Raw genomic sequence first — 14,492 nt, forward strand, 5'->3', positions numbered from 1 at the left:
AGTGGTTTGGCGCCTGCCTTTGGCCCAGGGCACGATCCTGGAGACTCAGGATCGAATCCCACGTCGGGCTCCCTGCGTGGAGCCTGCTTATCCCTCTGCCTGTGTCTCTGTCTCTCTCTCTCTCTCTCTCTGTGTGACTATCATAAATAAATAAAAATTTATAAAAAAAATAAACTTGAATGTTTTTACCCACTTTAAATTATTAAAAAAAAAGTGCTTCTTGAAAATGCAAGCTACCTGGAAGCATATGAAATACTTCCACTGCCTAGGAGTAATGCAGGTTTCCTCACATCTACAAAGATAAACAGAGATCATTTGGTTTATTTTAGTCAAAAGTTGGTCCTTTCTCTCTTATCCCTATGTAGAGAAGTAAATGTGTATATTGTATTATTTTTTCACTCAACATCATTAATAGAGTTTTTAAAAACTGAAGTATAGTTGACATAGGACATGCTATTAATTGTAGACATATATTGTAGTGATTCTGTATTTTTATACATCATGAAACAATCCCCATGATAACGCTGGTCACCGTCTGTCACTATACAGTTATATTTTTAGAAATTTTATTTTATTTAAATTCAATTAATTAACATACAGTGAATTATTAGTTTTAAGTGTAGTTAGTGATTCATCAGTTACATAAAACACCCAGTGCTCATCCCATCATGTGCCCTCCTTCATGCTCATCACCTGACCCCTTTCCCCACACCCTCCCCTCCAGAAACCCTCAGTGTGTTTCCTAGAGTTAAAAGTCTCTTATGTTTTGTTTCCCTTTCTGATTTTCTATTGTTTTATTTTTCTTTTCCTTCCCAATGATCCTGTTTTGTTTCTTAAATTCAACAAGAGTGAAATCATATGAAGATTGTCTTTTTCTGATGGACTTTATTTTGTTTAGCATAATACCTTCTAGTTCTATCCATGTTGTTGCAAATGGTTAAGATTTCATTTTTGATGGCTAAGTAATATTCATATATATATATACACACACACACATACACACACACCACATATTTATTCATTCATCTTTATCCATCTCATTCATCTGTCAGTGGACATCTTGGCTCTTTCCATAGTTTGGCTATTGTGGACGTTGCTGCTATGAACTTTGGGGTGTAGGTGCCCCTTTGGATCACTACATTTGTACCCTTGGGGTAAATACCTAGTAGTGCAATTGCTGGCTCATAGGGTAGCTCTATTTTTAACTTTTTGAGGAACATCCAAAGTTTCTTTTTTTTTTTTTTTTTAAAGATTTTATGTATTTAAGAAACAGAGAGAGTACAAGTGAGGGACATCTGATTCCCCACTGAGCACAGAACCTGATGCGGGGCTCGATTCCAGGCGGGGGCTCTCGATCCCAGGACCCTGAGATCATGACCTGACTGAAGTCAGACACTTAGCCACCCAGGTACCCCTCTCACCATACAAAGTTATTACAGTATTATTGACTCTATTCTCTATGCTGTCCATTACATCCCCATGACTTACTTACGTTATAACTGGAAGTTTGTACCTCTTAATTTCCTTCACCTATTTCACCCTCCCCTAACCCCTTCCTACTCTGGTAATCACTTGTTTATTTCCTGTCTCCATGAGTCTGTTTCTGTTTTGTTTTGTGTATTAATTTATTTTGTTTTCAAGATTTCACATACAAATGAAGTCATATGTTACTTGTCTTTCTCTGTCTGACTTTTTTCACTTGTCATAGTACCTTCTAGGTTCATCCGTGTTGTGGCAAATGGGAAGATTTCATTCTTTTTGTGGCGGAATAATATTCTTTCTATATATCAGATCCTTTTCCATTCATCTATCCATGGACACTTAGGTTGCTTCTATATCTTGCTGTTGTAAATCATGCTGTGATGGACATAGGCGTGCATATTTTTATGTCAGTGTGTAGACTTTTACTACGTTGGATTTACAAGCTGCATCATATTTAATAGTATGGATGTATCATAATTTATTTGATCTCATTACAAATAACTTTGGTCTTTATGTTTCAAACAGATAAATGCATTTGCTCCCTTATCCTCATTCTCAGTAAATTCAACCCTGAAACATTTTCCATTTCTCTGTGAAAAGAGTGTTCTTTTTATTTCCAGTGCATTCACCTGATGCCTGTGCCCCCAAAACTCACCTGATCCCCAGCCTCCTCCTATATTAGCCTGGCACTTCATTCCATTATTTGTTAATGTTTAGTGGATGCATTCAACAAATAGTAGGTATTTTCTATGTGCAGAGAACTGTGAGGTCTTTGAGGGGCCATAGTAATGAGTGAGGGTCTCATGACCCTGCTGTACCACAGGGATGCCATGTCACAAGGCAGAAGAAGCCAGACTCTGTGGCAGAGTGACCTGAGGGTTCTGGGCATTGCATCTAAGGAGGCTTGGGATGAGGTGTCCTTGCTTTCTCAATGGGGAAATGGTCACATGAATAGGAGCCAGTGCTCCTAAGTTTGATCTGGAACTAAGAGGGATTTGAGGTTCTCATACAGACCAGGAGGGATGTGTTGCAAGCAGAAGGGTGGATGTGGGAAGTGTGGAGCAGAATTAGTGAGTGCTTGAGTTTGATCTGGGTGGTTTGATAGGGGAAGTCGAGGAAGAGCAGACCTATTACCTTAGTTGCCCATTCAACATCTGCTCATTTTCCCTTTAGCATCACTGTGAAGTTTCTGTTTACATTCCCTGGCTTTCTCATACTGCTTTATCACATTCAAAATATTATGTACTTTTTTTTAATTTGCAGTGATACGGATTTACTATGCTCTTTTTTTGTTTAAGAATTTATTTATTTATTGATGAGAGATACAGAGAGAGGCAGAGACACAGGCAGAGGGAGAAGCAGGCTCCCTGCAGGGAACGCGATGTGGGACTTGATCGCAGGACCTGGGATCACAGCCTGAGTCAAAGGCAGATGCTCAACCACTGAGCCACCCAGGTGTCCCTGGATTTACTATATTCTATATTATTCTTGACTCTTTGCCTCCCTGTGTTATGTATCTAATATTGATTTCTTTTCTACATGGCTGGTGCAGTTCACGTTCCTTGTGATCTAATATACCCCACGAATTTGTGTTCTCTCAGTGGACACCTGTATTGTTTTCAGTGTCTTACTAGTATGAACAAGGCTGCTGTGCACATTTTCTGACATGTTTCCTGGGCAGGTGTGGGATTGTGCTTAGGCTGAGGCAACCCACCGTTACAGTGCTTCTGAACCACAGGCTGAACTGCTTGTGTCATCTCCTGAGAGATAGGAAAGCACTAATTTGATTTTTAGAGATTTTTATTTCTATAAGATGTAAAACATATTTTTCTTTTTTAAAGTAGTCTTCATTTGTTTCTATTTATTAAAATGTTTTTAGTGCCTCCTAATTGCTAGGGATGACTCTACATTATGCCAAAGTAATTCATCTAATTCTAAGCCATCGTTTTTTATCTCCGTAGTAACAGATGATGAGAGCGGAGGTGTAAGGCTCATGTTGGAGCTAATGAGGACCCAGGCGCTCTGGGTCCTGTGTCCCCACAGTGCTCCTCTCCTACACTGGGGTTGGGGGGTCGGGTTGCTAGGTGCTGTAGGCAGAGGAGCACTGTAGGCAGTTCTTAACCTTTTGCAAGATAGAAGCAGAAATCAGACCTCCTGCAACTGTGTCTAAATCCTTTTCTTTTGGGGGATGTCTTGCCAAATTGATGCAATCTGATGTTCCTTTTTCTGGACTTACACTTAGGAATTGTTCCTTTTGTGTTTTCATGAACATATGCACCGCCTGACTTTTAAAACACTTAGGGATGACTTTTCCACCATGGAGGCCTTTTCGTGATGTCCTGAATGACCTTTCCATATCTCCAGCTAATGAACTGAAGGATAAAATACCATATGTTCACAGTACGTCTGCATTTCACAGCATCGCATTATGTGCTAATCATTTGATGCTTCTGTGGCAGCGAATTCAGGGTTTTTATTGACTTGTTCTTGTGAAATCTCACCTAATAGGCTGATTCCCTGCCAGTGAAATTGTAGTTTTCCATACAAAATCTCCTGAAACTTGACATAAGCACTACTCAGTGGCGCTGGCAGAAAGTCTGCATGATGATGGTTTCCATCACTTGGACAAAGACTGTCTCTGTTTCTATCCCCTTTAGTAGCTAGTCAATCAGTCAATAATATTTATTATATATCATACTCTCTTCCAGGCCCTGGGGATATCAAGTGAACAGAATGGAGGTTCAGTTCAAGGCTTATATCCTAGTAGGTTAAACGGGCCATAAAAAATATGTCAGCTGAGTGATTTCAAGTAGTTTCAAGTGCCATGAAGAGAAAAATCACAGAATCTGGGGTGGAGAGTAAGACACGGGTAGCTGGCCTGGTTGGGGATGCCTTTGAGTGGATGTGATCCAGTTGGCATAGTTCCTGGATGGTTTACAGTGTCCTGTGGGGAAAGGAGAGAAAACAAAATGCCTCTAGCTGTGACAGGAAATGGAGGCAGGAAGAAGATTTGGGGAAGGGAAAATCATTGGTAATTTCGTCCATGTTTGGTTGGAGGGAATTCTTTGTCACTCAGGTAGACGTGAAAAGCAGATGGAAGTTGCAGCTTTTGGGACAGATGGAGGAGGCTCAGATAGGAATTTCTATTCACCAGGTGATGGATGCTCCTCTACATCATGAGCCCCCACGAGGGAGTAGGGATGGCAGCCAGAGGAGGCAGGACACTGGGAAGGCTGTCCCAGGTGTGCAGAGTGCTCTTTCATCGCTGGCTACACTAAACCTTGCTCAGTGAGGTACCTGGCCCTAGCATCCATGAATGATGCCACAGCTAGTTATTTTGTGAAATTTCTGTCGCTAAGGAAACACATATTCCAGGCCATCATGAAGTCAGCTGGTTAGAAATAGAGCATCTGATCCTTTCTGCCAGGTTATCCCACAGCTCCCAATCCCTAGTCAGTAAGTGATCAGTGCAGAAATGTGGGAAAGACATGATCAGTATCTGCAGTACAGCAAGATGAATCGGGGCTTTGAGGCCGGGGACTTACCTGTGAACATTTTTTAGCTCTCCCATTTACCTGTGGGGCTTCTTTGAATCTCCATATCTATGAAATAGGAAAGAATGGGAATACTTATTTTACAGATTTATTTTAGGAAAAATAGAGATATACTAATACTTTATATAAGCACAGAACCTTCTCTGCAGTTTCTTAAATTTTATTATTCTCTGATTGGTGGAATCTTTGATTTTGATATGATATGTCAGTATTTTTTAATTTTAGCAATGATTTCTTATTTTTGTTTTTATTTTTATTTTTTTTCAGAGAGGAGAAGAGAGAGAGCACAAGTGAGAGGGAGCAGGGGACGAGGGGTAGAGGGAGAAGGAGAGAGAGAATCTTATGCAGGCTCCACGGTCAGCATGGAGCCTGGTAGGGGGCTCCATCTCACCACCTGAGACCATGATCTGAGCCAAAATCAAGAGTTGGATGCTTAACTAATTGAGCCATCCAGGTGCCCCCCCTTATTCTTATTTTTAATAAACTGACCCCCAAATAGCAATTAGAGTAGTGCCCCTATTATTTCCAGGGATATGTTCTTTTTTATTTATTTTTTTTATTTTTTTATTTTTTTATTTTTATTTCCAGGGATGTGTTCTAAGATCCGCAGTGGATGCCTGAAACCACAAATAGTACTGAACCCTATCTATTCCTATGATCGATAATACAAATTGATGATAAAGTTCAGTTTATAAATGAGGCATAGTAGGAGATTGAGAGCAACAGCTAATGATAAGAGAGCAGTTATAGCAACATATTGTAATAAAAGTTACGTGAATGTGGTCTCTTTCAAAATATCTTATGGTCCTCAGCTTCCTTCTCATGATGGTGTGATGTAGTAAATGCCTAACTGATGAGAGGAAGTGAGGTGAGTGACATAGGCACTGTGATGTCCTGTGAGGCTACTCTTGACCTTCTGACCATATGTCAGAAGGAGGACCATCTGCTTCTGGGCTATGGTTGACCATGGGTAGCTGAGGCTGCAGAAAACGGAACCATGGATAAGGGGGAATTACTGTAGTGCTTTTGAGGCCTGCTTGTGTTTTTTTTTTTTTTTTTTTTTTTTTTTTTTAAGACTAAAGATAGTGACAGATTTGGATAAATTCAGGTGTATCAACTATGACATACCTGATCCTTTGGGTTGAATAGGTATCATTGGATATCACACACAGAAGTCGTTCCCAACTAAAATCTGAAAACAATAAATCAAGAGCCTTTTTATGAAATAATGCTAATTTTTTGAAATGCACCAGCAGTCCATTTTCTGTAAATATATCTGATAGTATTTCAAGGTATCTTTATTTTCACTCTAGAATAATGAATTTGATGAATTTATTTCTCCTATAAATTATACTATCCTCCTTTTTCTGTCCTTTGACTTTTCAAGTGGCTTCAAGGAATTATGGTGTTCCAGAGTAACTTATTTGAGCCCCTCAGGGTTCACACACTTTGGTTATATCTTCCATGTGCTTTCGTGTTTCAAGGCCCAGGAGACTTCCTCTTTTCAGCCAGTCTGCCTATAGTAATCCCTTCATCCCTTTGACCATTAATTGGAAAATTATGACATTTAGAAAGGACATTTCTCAAAACCATGGGAATCCTTGTATTTGGACCAGATGTTAAGAGAATTTTAATAGAGGAATAAAACATCTGTGACAATGAAGAGCAGAGTCACAGACAAAAAGAGAATGTGAACAGCATATTAATGGGAGCATAAACATTGTGAGGAAAGTAGAGAGGTGTATGTGGATTTGCATTATTTTTTTCTCATTAATTCATTTCTCAGGCAGTGATTGTTCATCTCTACTATGTCCTGTATTGTCCAGAGATTGAAATTTCCCACAGCCTGGTTTAGGATGAGGCAGAAACATAGGTAATGGTGGTTTCCAGTGATTAAGGCTGTAATAGAAATGAGTATTGATGTACAGTGGGTCCAGGTGGGGAGCATGAACTCCGAGATGAAGCCTAACGATTTGGATGAGAGGCAAGGAAACCAATCAAGAAAGATCTGATATTGCACAGGTGAGAAATAGAGGGGGTTGGCTCAGATGAGGGGGAAGGGCACGACTCTGGATATGGGTAGGGAAGAATTGTCAGGATGTAGTGACAAAATGTCAGGGGGAGATTTGGGAGGATGCAGGTGGGAGAAGAGGCAGGTGAGTCTCCAGATGATGGGTCACATATCTGAGTAAATGATGTAGCTCACCATGAGATGAAATAGGCACAAAGGAGACAGTTGGTAAAGGCATATAATGGAGTCACCTTTAGATGAGGTACCTCTGCTTTATGTGAAGATGTATATTTTGGTTTATGTATCTGGGTTATGTACAGAGGTCTCAAAGAGAGCTATAGATTTGGAAGTCACCAGGTTTTAGGAAGTATTTAAAGTCATGTGAGTTTGAAGATACAGGCCACTGAGTGTGTGCAGGTTGAGAAGAAATGAATGTTCAAGAGAGTTTGAGGTGCAGCAGTCAGTGTTTTGGCCATACAAGAACAGAGAGATTGGGGCATTCAGGAAACCAGGGAAGGAGGGGTTGGGAGATATTCAAGGGAAAAGTCAGTGGGCACAAATGCCATGGGAATACCCAGCTGCGTGAACTCACTGGGTTGGCATGACGAGGTGACTGAGCAATGTTGGTCAGTCATGAAAACACAAGGGTAGGTCCTCTCTCCTGCTACCATTTTGTACTGTTGAATCAGTTGGAATGGATGTTGCACCTTCTGGGTGACAAGGTGGAATGTGGCACTCCAAACCTGCCCAGATGAACTAAAAACCAGTGGGAGCTGTGAATAGTAGTTTCTCCACCATGAGCCATTTATCATTTGATTTCTTATTGTGTCCATATGAGTTTCCTGCCTTGGGGAAACATCTCTGGATAAATCTTTTAGAAATTGTTGATATAATTGTTGCCTAAAAGGGCCTGTTGTTTTTCGTTTCGTTCTTTCTTTCTTTCCTTCCTCCTCCTTTCCTTTCCTTTCTTTTCTTCTTTCTTCTTCCTTCTTTCAGGCCTCTGGTTGCTTTAGCTAGCACAGAGTGGATTGAGTGAACTTTCACTTAGTTTTAAAACCTGCTGACAGATAGAATTAATATTGCCTTTGTGTAAATAATAATTTTATCTAATGGACTTCATTTATTTTTATGGTTCCTCCGGGCGATCTGGAACTAAACAAGGGGGAAAAAAGGCAAAATGGTAATAAGAGTTCCCTTTGAAGAAAGATATAAAACAAGGTCACTGGAGCTGAACCATTATTGAAATGTATAAAATCGTTTAATGTTTGGTTTTTCCCATTTTATATCATGAGGTCATTTTATATAGTCATAAGATTCCATCTTATGGAATTTTATCATTCAGATACGATAAAAATCTATGAGTAACAGAGCCCACTTTTTATCCAGTTCCTTGAAGGTGGCAGCTGGCGGTGCCTCTGTACGTACAGTGTTTTCATTAACACGTTCCTGAAATGTTTCTCTAATTCATTTATATAAAATCTTTTTTGGCTGAAGCTTGGCAGTCAAGGTACATGGATTCAAATATAAAAAAGGTCCAATTTTTACCCAAAACCATACGTAACAATTGGAGATGCAATATGTTTGGGGGACATCCTGAGTCTCCTCATAGACTCAATGCAATAACAAGAAAGCTTTAATTTCACTTTATTTCCTGGAGAATAAAATGTTCAGTTATTGGTTTTGAAAAAGGTTAGAAGAATCTATTTACTCAAACACTGTGTGTTAACGTAAGTTTATTGTTTTATTGATTCTTCATTTAATCCCATTTCCTGTTCAGAGCTTAGAATATCCGATACTACCGTAAAGAAAGACCTTAGATTCATTCAAGATATGTGCCTTCCGGCCCTGAGCGCAGCCCACGCTTTGATGCTCCTGGATCGTTCATTCCTTTTTTCTGCACACTGGAACTGGAACCTCCTCAGAAGCCGTAGCTTCTGTCTTCTTCCTCCCTTTGGAGGGAGTTCTTCCTCCTGTGTTTCCTAAGACTTTGCTCCGACTTCTGTTTGACTGTTATCAAAAAAGGTAGACTCTCGCTTGCTTGACTGTTCTTGCCTGGACTGTGGACTCTTCATCTTCGCCCCACTGTTGGAGGGCCACCCCTGGACCACAGGTGAACCCCTTCCGTGTGGTTGGCTAGAGGCCGCCCCTTGCTTACCTGGTCTGACATTTCATCCACCTGTAGGATCCTTGACCCTGGCCCAGCCCCCTGCCTTCTCAGCTGCAGAGTGATCTCACCTCCCCTTCACCTCCGATTCGGTGGGTTGTTGACTCATTTCCTGTCTCAGTGTCAGGGGGCCGCACAAACCACCGCCTGGCGTCGTGTGCTCGGGGCAAGGCCTGGGCGAGTTCTGGATGCTAACTAGGATGTCAGCCGCGCGCTGCCCGAGCCCTGATTCGGCGGACGGCGGGAGCGTGTTGGAACACGGACACTAGGGGGTCAGAACTCTGTTCAGTCCATAGCTCGCTTATAATGAAATCAGTCAAACTCTGAAACGGGATGGGGCACGTGAGCCTACGTGCCACCAGGGATGGGGACGCAGGTGCAGTGGCTGGCAGCCCGTGGTTCCCGGCGGGGAGTTGCCGGGTGGGCTGGCATCGTGGCCGCCGGTGCGCAGAAGGGGAAGGCAGCCGGAGCCCGGGGGGGGGGCGGACAGGAGACTCGGGGCAGGCATGGGGCCCCCAGCGCCGGCGGGGGTAATCCTGTGTGGGCCAGGCCGACCCTGAGGACCCTGGGCAGGCCAGAGAGGCGGACGGGAAGCCTTGGCAGTGGGGGCAGTGGACGTGGAATTAGTGGACGGGTTATTGGTGAAAGGGCACCCTGCTTTCTTTGGAAAGCCGCAAAGGAATCCTGAAGGTTTTTGACTAGGGCAGGGCTGTTTACGCAGCAGCGGATGATTGTGCAACAGATGCCGTATTTGGCAGTGCCAGGGGTGCTGGACGGTGGAATGTGGCTTTCAGCTCGGGCGGGGACTGTAGGCTCTGGGTGAGCAGTTCACCTGATGCCGTGGAATCGGGCCAAGAGGTGGAAACATCGATGACGCATAAACCTTACAGGAAAAGCTGTCTGTCCATCCCTTCCTAGCAGTCGTGCTGTTTGTGTTTCTGATGTGAGGATGGACTGACTTCTCAGGATTAAGAGGCACACGTGCAGCAGTCCTGCTCGACCCTGGCCTCTGCCCTTTGATACAAGGGCAGTTGTACGGCGGGCAGGCGTGGGGCCCAGCTACCCGAGTGCCGTCCATCAACTCCATGGCCCTGTTCCCCACCCGACTCCTCCGGCTTCTCTCCAATGAAAGTCCTTCAAGCCAGCAGGTAGGAGCCGGGCTGGAGGGTTTCTGTGGATTCTGAATTGCACCCGGGGTCTGGCCAATTGCAAACAGTGCAGTAGGTCTGAGGCTCAGGAGAAACACAGCCTCCCCTGCACAGAACCACGCTAAGCCTATTTTCGGTCTGTTTTTATTAATAACTGGTTAGACTTTGTTCCCTAAGCAAAACTTTTTGTATAAGCTTTAATTCTTTTGATTTCATTTTTATTTGACAGCATTTTGTTTTAAAAACTAAAAGGAACAGTCATTTTTTTGTTCGCCAGAGCCTATTCATTTGCAGTGTGGGTGTGAATGGGAAATGTTATTTATTGCACAAACACTTATATACAGAGATTTGCTTATTTAGATTGAGCTTAAAGAGAGTTCCTCCCACATCACTAAACTAAAAGAAAGGCTTCAGGGATTTTGGAAGGAGATGCAACAGAAATGTTATATTTTGTAGCCCAAACCATCCGGTTGTGCTAAATCTTCCTATTGGCAAAATCACTTGTCATTAAATAACCTAATATATTTTCAATTTCCTAGAGGTGCTAGGCCGAAATCAGAACAACTTTTATTGAAATTGATCCTTTGAAAGTTCCTTCCTAAGGTATTTCCCCAATGTAGCAAGTAGTTGTAATTAACGTGACTTTCATTTTTATTGGAATTTTGCTGAAATGAATCAATACAAAGTCAGCTGGGTGATTTATGCAAGCATTTTAAAATCAACTTTCAAGTGATGATAGCTTGTTTAATTTCTAAAGAGGAGAGGGATTATGATCTATATAAATCAGAAGTTCTCCACTGGGGGCGATTTGGCAGCAGAGGCAACTTTGGTTGGCACACGTGAGACTGAGGCACTACTGGCATTGAGTGGGTAGAGGCCAGGGATGCTGCGAAATACCCAGAGCCGCTACCCGAACAAATAATTATCTGGCTCTAATTGTCAGTGGAGCTGACAACTGAGCGCTGAAATCCCTGGTATGAATATGCCCCCCAAGAGGTGAGAGCTTTCTTGTATTCGGAGGGAGTTAGAATTGCGAGTCCAGGGTGAAGCGACCTGCTATTGAGATCTGAGCTATTCGGAGGAAAAGACTATTCAAGGAATTAGCCTCGCAGGGTGGCAGGCTCAGAACAGCCCACGCTAAGTGAAGACTGACTGCCCTTCCCTGGCACCTTACCAGGACGACTGCCTATAGTGTCTTTATTTTGAGAAAAAAGGTAACATGTTCTAGTCTGAAAATTACAAACTTCTAAAAATTACCTGGTCTCATTAAAATGCTTTCCTTCGGTTAACGTGGCAAACGTGTAATTTTGTCTCCTCCCCATGGAACCGCGTGTCCCGTTTTAGCTGCTCTTTCCCTTGACAGGCATGTCCCGCTTCTCGAATGGTCACTTTCCAGATCCCAGGGAGGGCATGTTCCGGGCCCGCGAGTGGTCCTTCTGTACCTTTCCTTCGGGAGGCCACCGTGTTAGCCCGCAGAGGGGAGTGACGGCCGCTGTTGCCGCCGGGCCCTTGCAGGTGGCAGTGGGTCTGGCGGACCTGCTTCACGGTGAGCAGCGGGATTGTGTGCTGGCGTGGGCCCGACGCGTTGAAGAACTGTGTGCACGGAGTGAATTTCGCCCTTAGCCGCGGTTGGCCGCAGCTCGGCGTCGGACATGGAGTCAGGGCCGTGCCCCGTCCGTCTCTGCGACGCAGTGTTGCTCGGGGAGTCCCTGGGCTGGGGCTTCCGCCCTGGGGTGGCTGCCCTCCCCTGGTATCGTGGTCAGAGCCAGTTTGTTTTGACGTGGGGCGGTGATAATCTGCTTGCAGCCTTCCCTGGCCGACCGGTGCCGCTGGTCCACATCTCCTGGCTCTGAACTGAGGGAAATTGCATCTGCAACACCTCTCGTGGGCCTTCTTGTGTTAAGATATTTCATTTGATGCAATTTTGTGTCCCAGTCTCTGGTCTGAAGGATAAGAGATGAACTGCTCCATGTGTTTACGCCTAGACAGGAGCTGTAGAGCCGCTGCCAGTTCTACAGATCGTGCCCCCTTTGCAAGAATGCAGTTAATCATATGTTTAATTTTATACCCCGGGGAAGGAAATGACGCTTGTGCCTCCATCATCCATTCTGATGTGCTGAGCCTGGGTGGGGACACCGGCCCAGTAGACAGATGCACCCCCACAGCCAGTTTACCTCTCTAGCACAGGGTTTCTTGCTCCTACAGAAGCCATACTCTTGCCTCCTCGTGATTTACAGTCCTGACTCTTGTTTCTCTGCCCAACTTGAATATTTCTGTGGATGGGGGCATTGACTCAATGGGACTCAAAATACAGAGACTGGAATTTGAGGAACCTTCAACTCTCTGTTTTCTCTCTCTTGGCATCTGACCATATGTTCATGTGTGCATTCTTTTTTTTTCTTTTATTTTTTATTATTTTTTAAAGATTTTATTTATTTATGAGACACACACACACACCAGAGAGAGAGAGAGAGAGAGGCAGAGACACAGGCAGAGGGAGAAGCAGGCTCCATGCAGGGAGCCCGATGTGGGACTCCATCCCAAGTCTCCAGGATCACACACTGAGCTGAAGGTGGCGCTAAACTGCTGAGCTACCGGGGCTGCCCTCTTTTTTTCTTTGAAAGAGAAGTCCTCTTTTCTTCATTCAGGACCACTTTCTTTATTAGGATCCTAATAGCTTCCCACCTCAGTATCCTCTGGATCTTCTTCCATTGGATAGTTCCCCCCACCCCCGCCCAAATCTATAATCTCTTCTTTACCCACCACGGCTCAGAAAAGCAACCCCCGTTAGCTGTGGGTTTTCTGATCCTGGACTTTTCCTAACTTTGGTCTTTCAGTGCTTATGTGATTTGATTGAATTTGGGGGGTTACCTAGCGTTCAAGATGGCCATGCACATTCTGTCCCACTTTTGCTCCATCCAGTCTCTTGGATCTTTGCTGTATAGATTCTGGCTCTCGTTGTCCCAGGTTGATCACTGACTGTTGACTAAAGCTCATGGTCTTTATTACTCAGGCATCAAAAGGAATGAAATCTTGCCATTTGCAGTGACATGGGTGGAGCTAGAGGGTATTATGCTAAGTGAAATAGTCTGTCAGAGAAAGACAAATACCATATGATTTCACTTATATGCGGAATTTAAGAAACAAAACAGATGAATATCAGGGAAGGGGTAAAAAAAAAAAAAAAAACGAGAGGGAAACAAACCGTAAAAAGCTCTCAATGGTAGAGAACATAATGAGGGTGGCTGGAGGGAGGTGGGTGGGGGATGGGCTACGTGGGTGATGGGCATTCAGGAGGGCACTTGCTGTGATGAGCACTGGGTGTTATATATGTGAGTGACAAATCACTAAATTCTACTCCTGAAACCAATATTACACTATATGTGAACTAACTAGAATTTAAAGAAAAATTTGGGAGGAGAAAAAGTTAATGGTCTTTGCTGTGCCTCCCCAGGATATAGTCCAACAGGCCTCTTTTTAAAATGTGTAATGCTGGGGCACCTGGGTGGCTCAGTCTGTTGAGCATCAGCTCAGGTCATGATCTCAGGGTTGCAAGATTGAGCCTGGAGTTGGGCTTCATGCTCAGGGTGGAATCTGCTTGAAGACTGTCTCTCTCCCTCTGCCCTTCCACCCAACTCTAATGCACTGCCCCCCCCCGCCCCCAATAAATAAATCTTAAAAAAATTAAAATAAAATGTGTTATGTCTGTGCTCCAACCTAGCTGGACGTCTGTGTTGCCCTCTGCCTTGGGTGCTCCATCTCTATTTTCCTTTTCTTTGTGGGGGTCACTTGTTAAATTACAGTTTCCCAGCAGATGGTTTGCCCTTTCTTTTCCTTCCATGCTTTCCTCCAATGAAGCTTAGCCACTCCCAGAATGTGAGTATTCCAAACCTTGTGTGCTGTCTCTGACTTCCTGGTTTTCTGAGTGTCCAAACTGGATTTTCGGCAGCCTGCTACATGCCCTTAAATATTCTCTCAGCATCTTAAACCCAACACACGTAAAAGTAAGTGATCATATTCTCATCTAAACCAAGTTCTTAAAAAGAAAAAAAAATAAACAAGGTTCTTCTGTTGATTATGATATTTAAATGAGGGGCATCACTAGTCTTATGGTCACTAGTATTCTCTATCTT

At 43.5% G+C, this 14,492-nt stretch overlaps 1 protein-coding gene across 12 annotated transcripts in view; it reads left to right on the forward strand.

The window, feature by feature from the left end:
* SEMA5A (semaphorin 5A) overlaps window positions 1–14,492 on the forward strand; it is a 470,523-nt gene that overhangs the window by 154,971 nt on the left and 301,060 nt on the right. Inside the window, exon 1 of one of the 12 annotated variants that reach the window (XM_025451480.3) lies at window positions 10,019–10,359. The exons of the other annotated variants lie outside the window; for them this stretch is intronic. The gene's annotated coding sequence lies outside the window, so the exon portion shown is untranslated. Of the gene's footprint in view, window positions 1–10,018; window positions 10,360–14,492 lie in introns of those variants that run through there. 12 annotated transcript variants of the gene reach the window in all.

The sequence above is a fragment of the Canis lupus genome, chromosome 34 (genome assembly GCF_003254725.2).
Source record: "Canis lupus dingo isolate Sandy chromosome 34, ASM325472v2, whole genome shotgun sequence".
Lineage (NCBI taxonomy): Eukaryota > Metazoa > Chordata > Mammalia > Carnivora > Canidae > Canis > Canis lupus.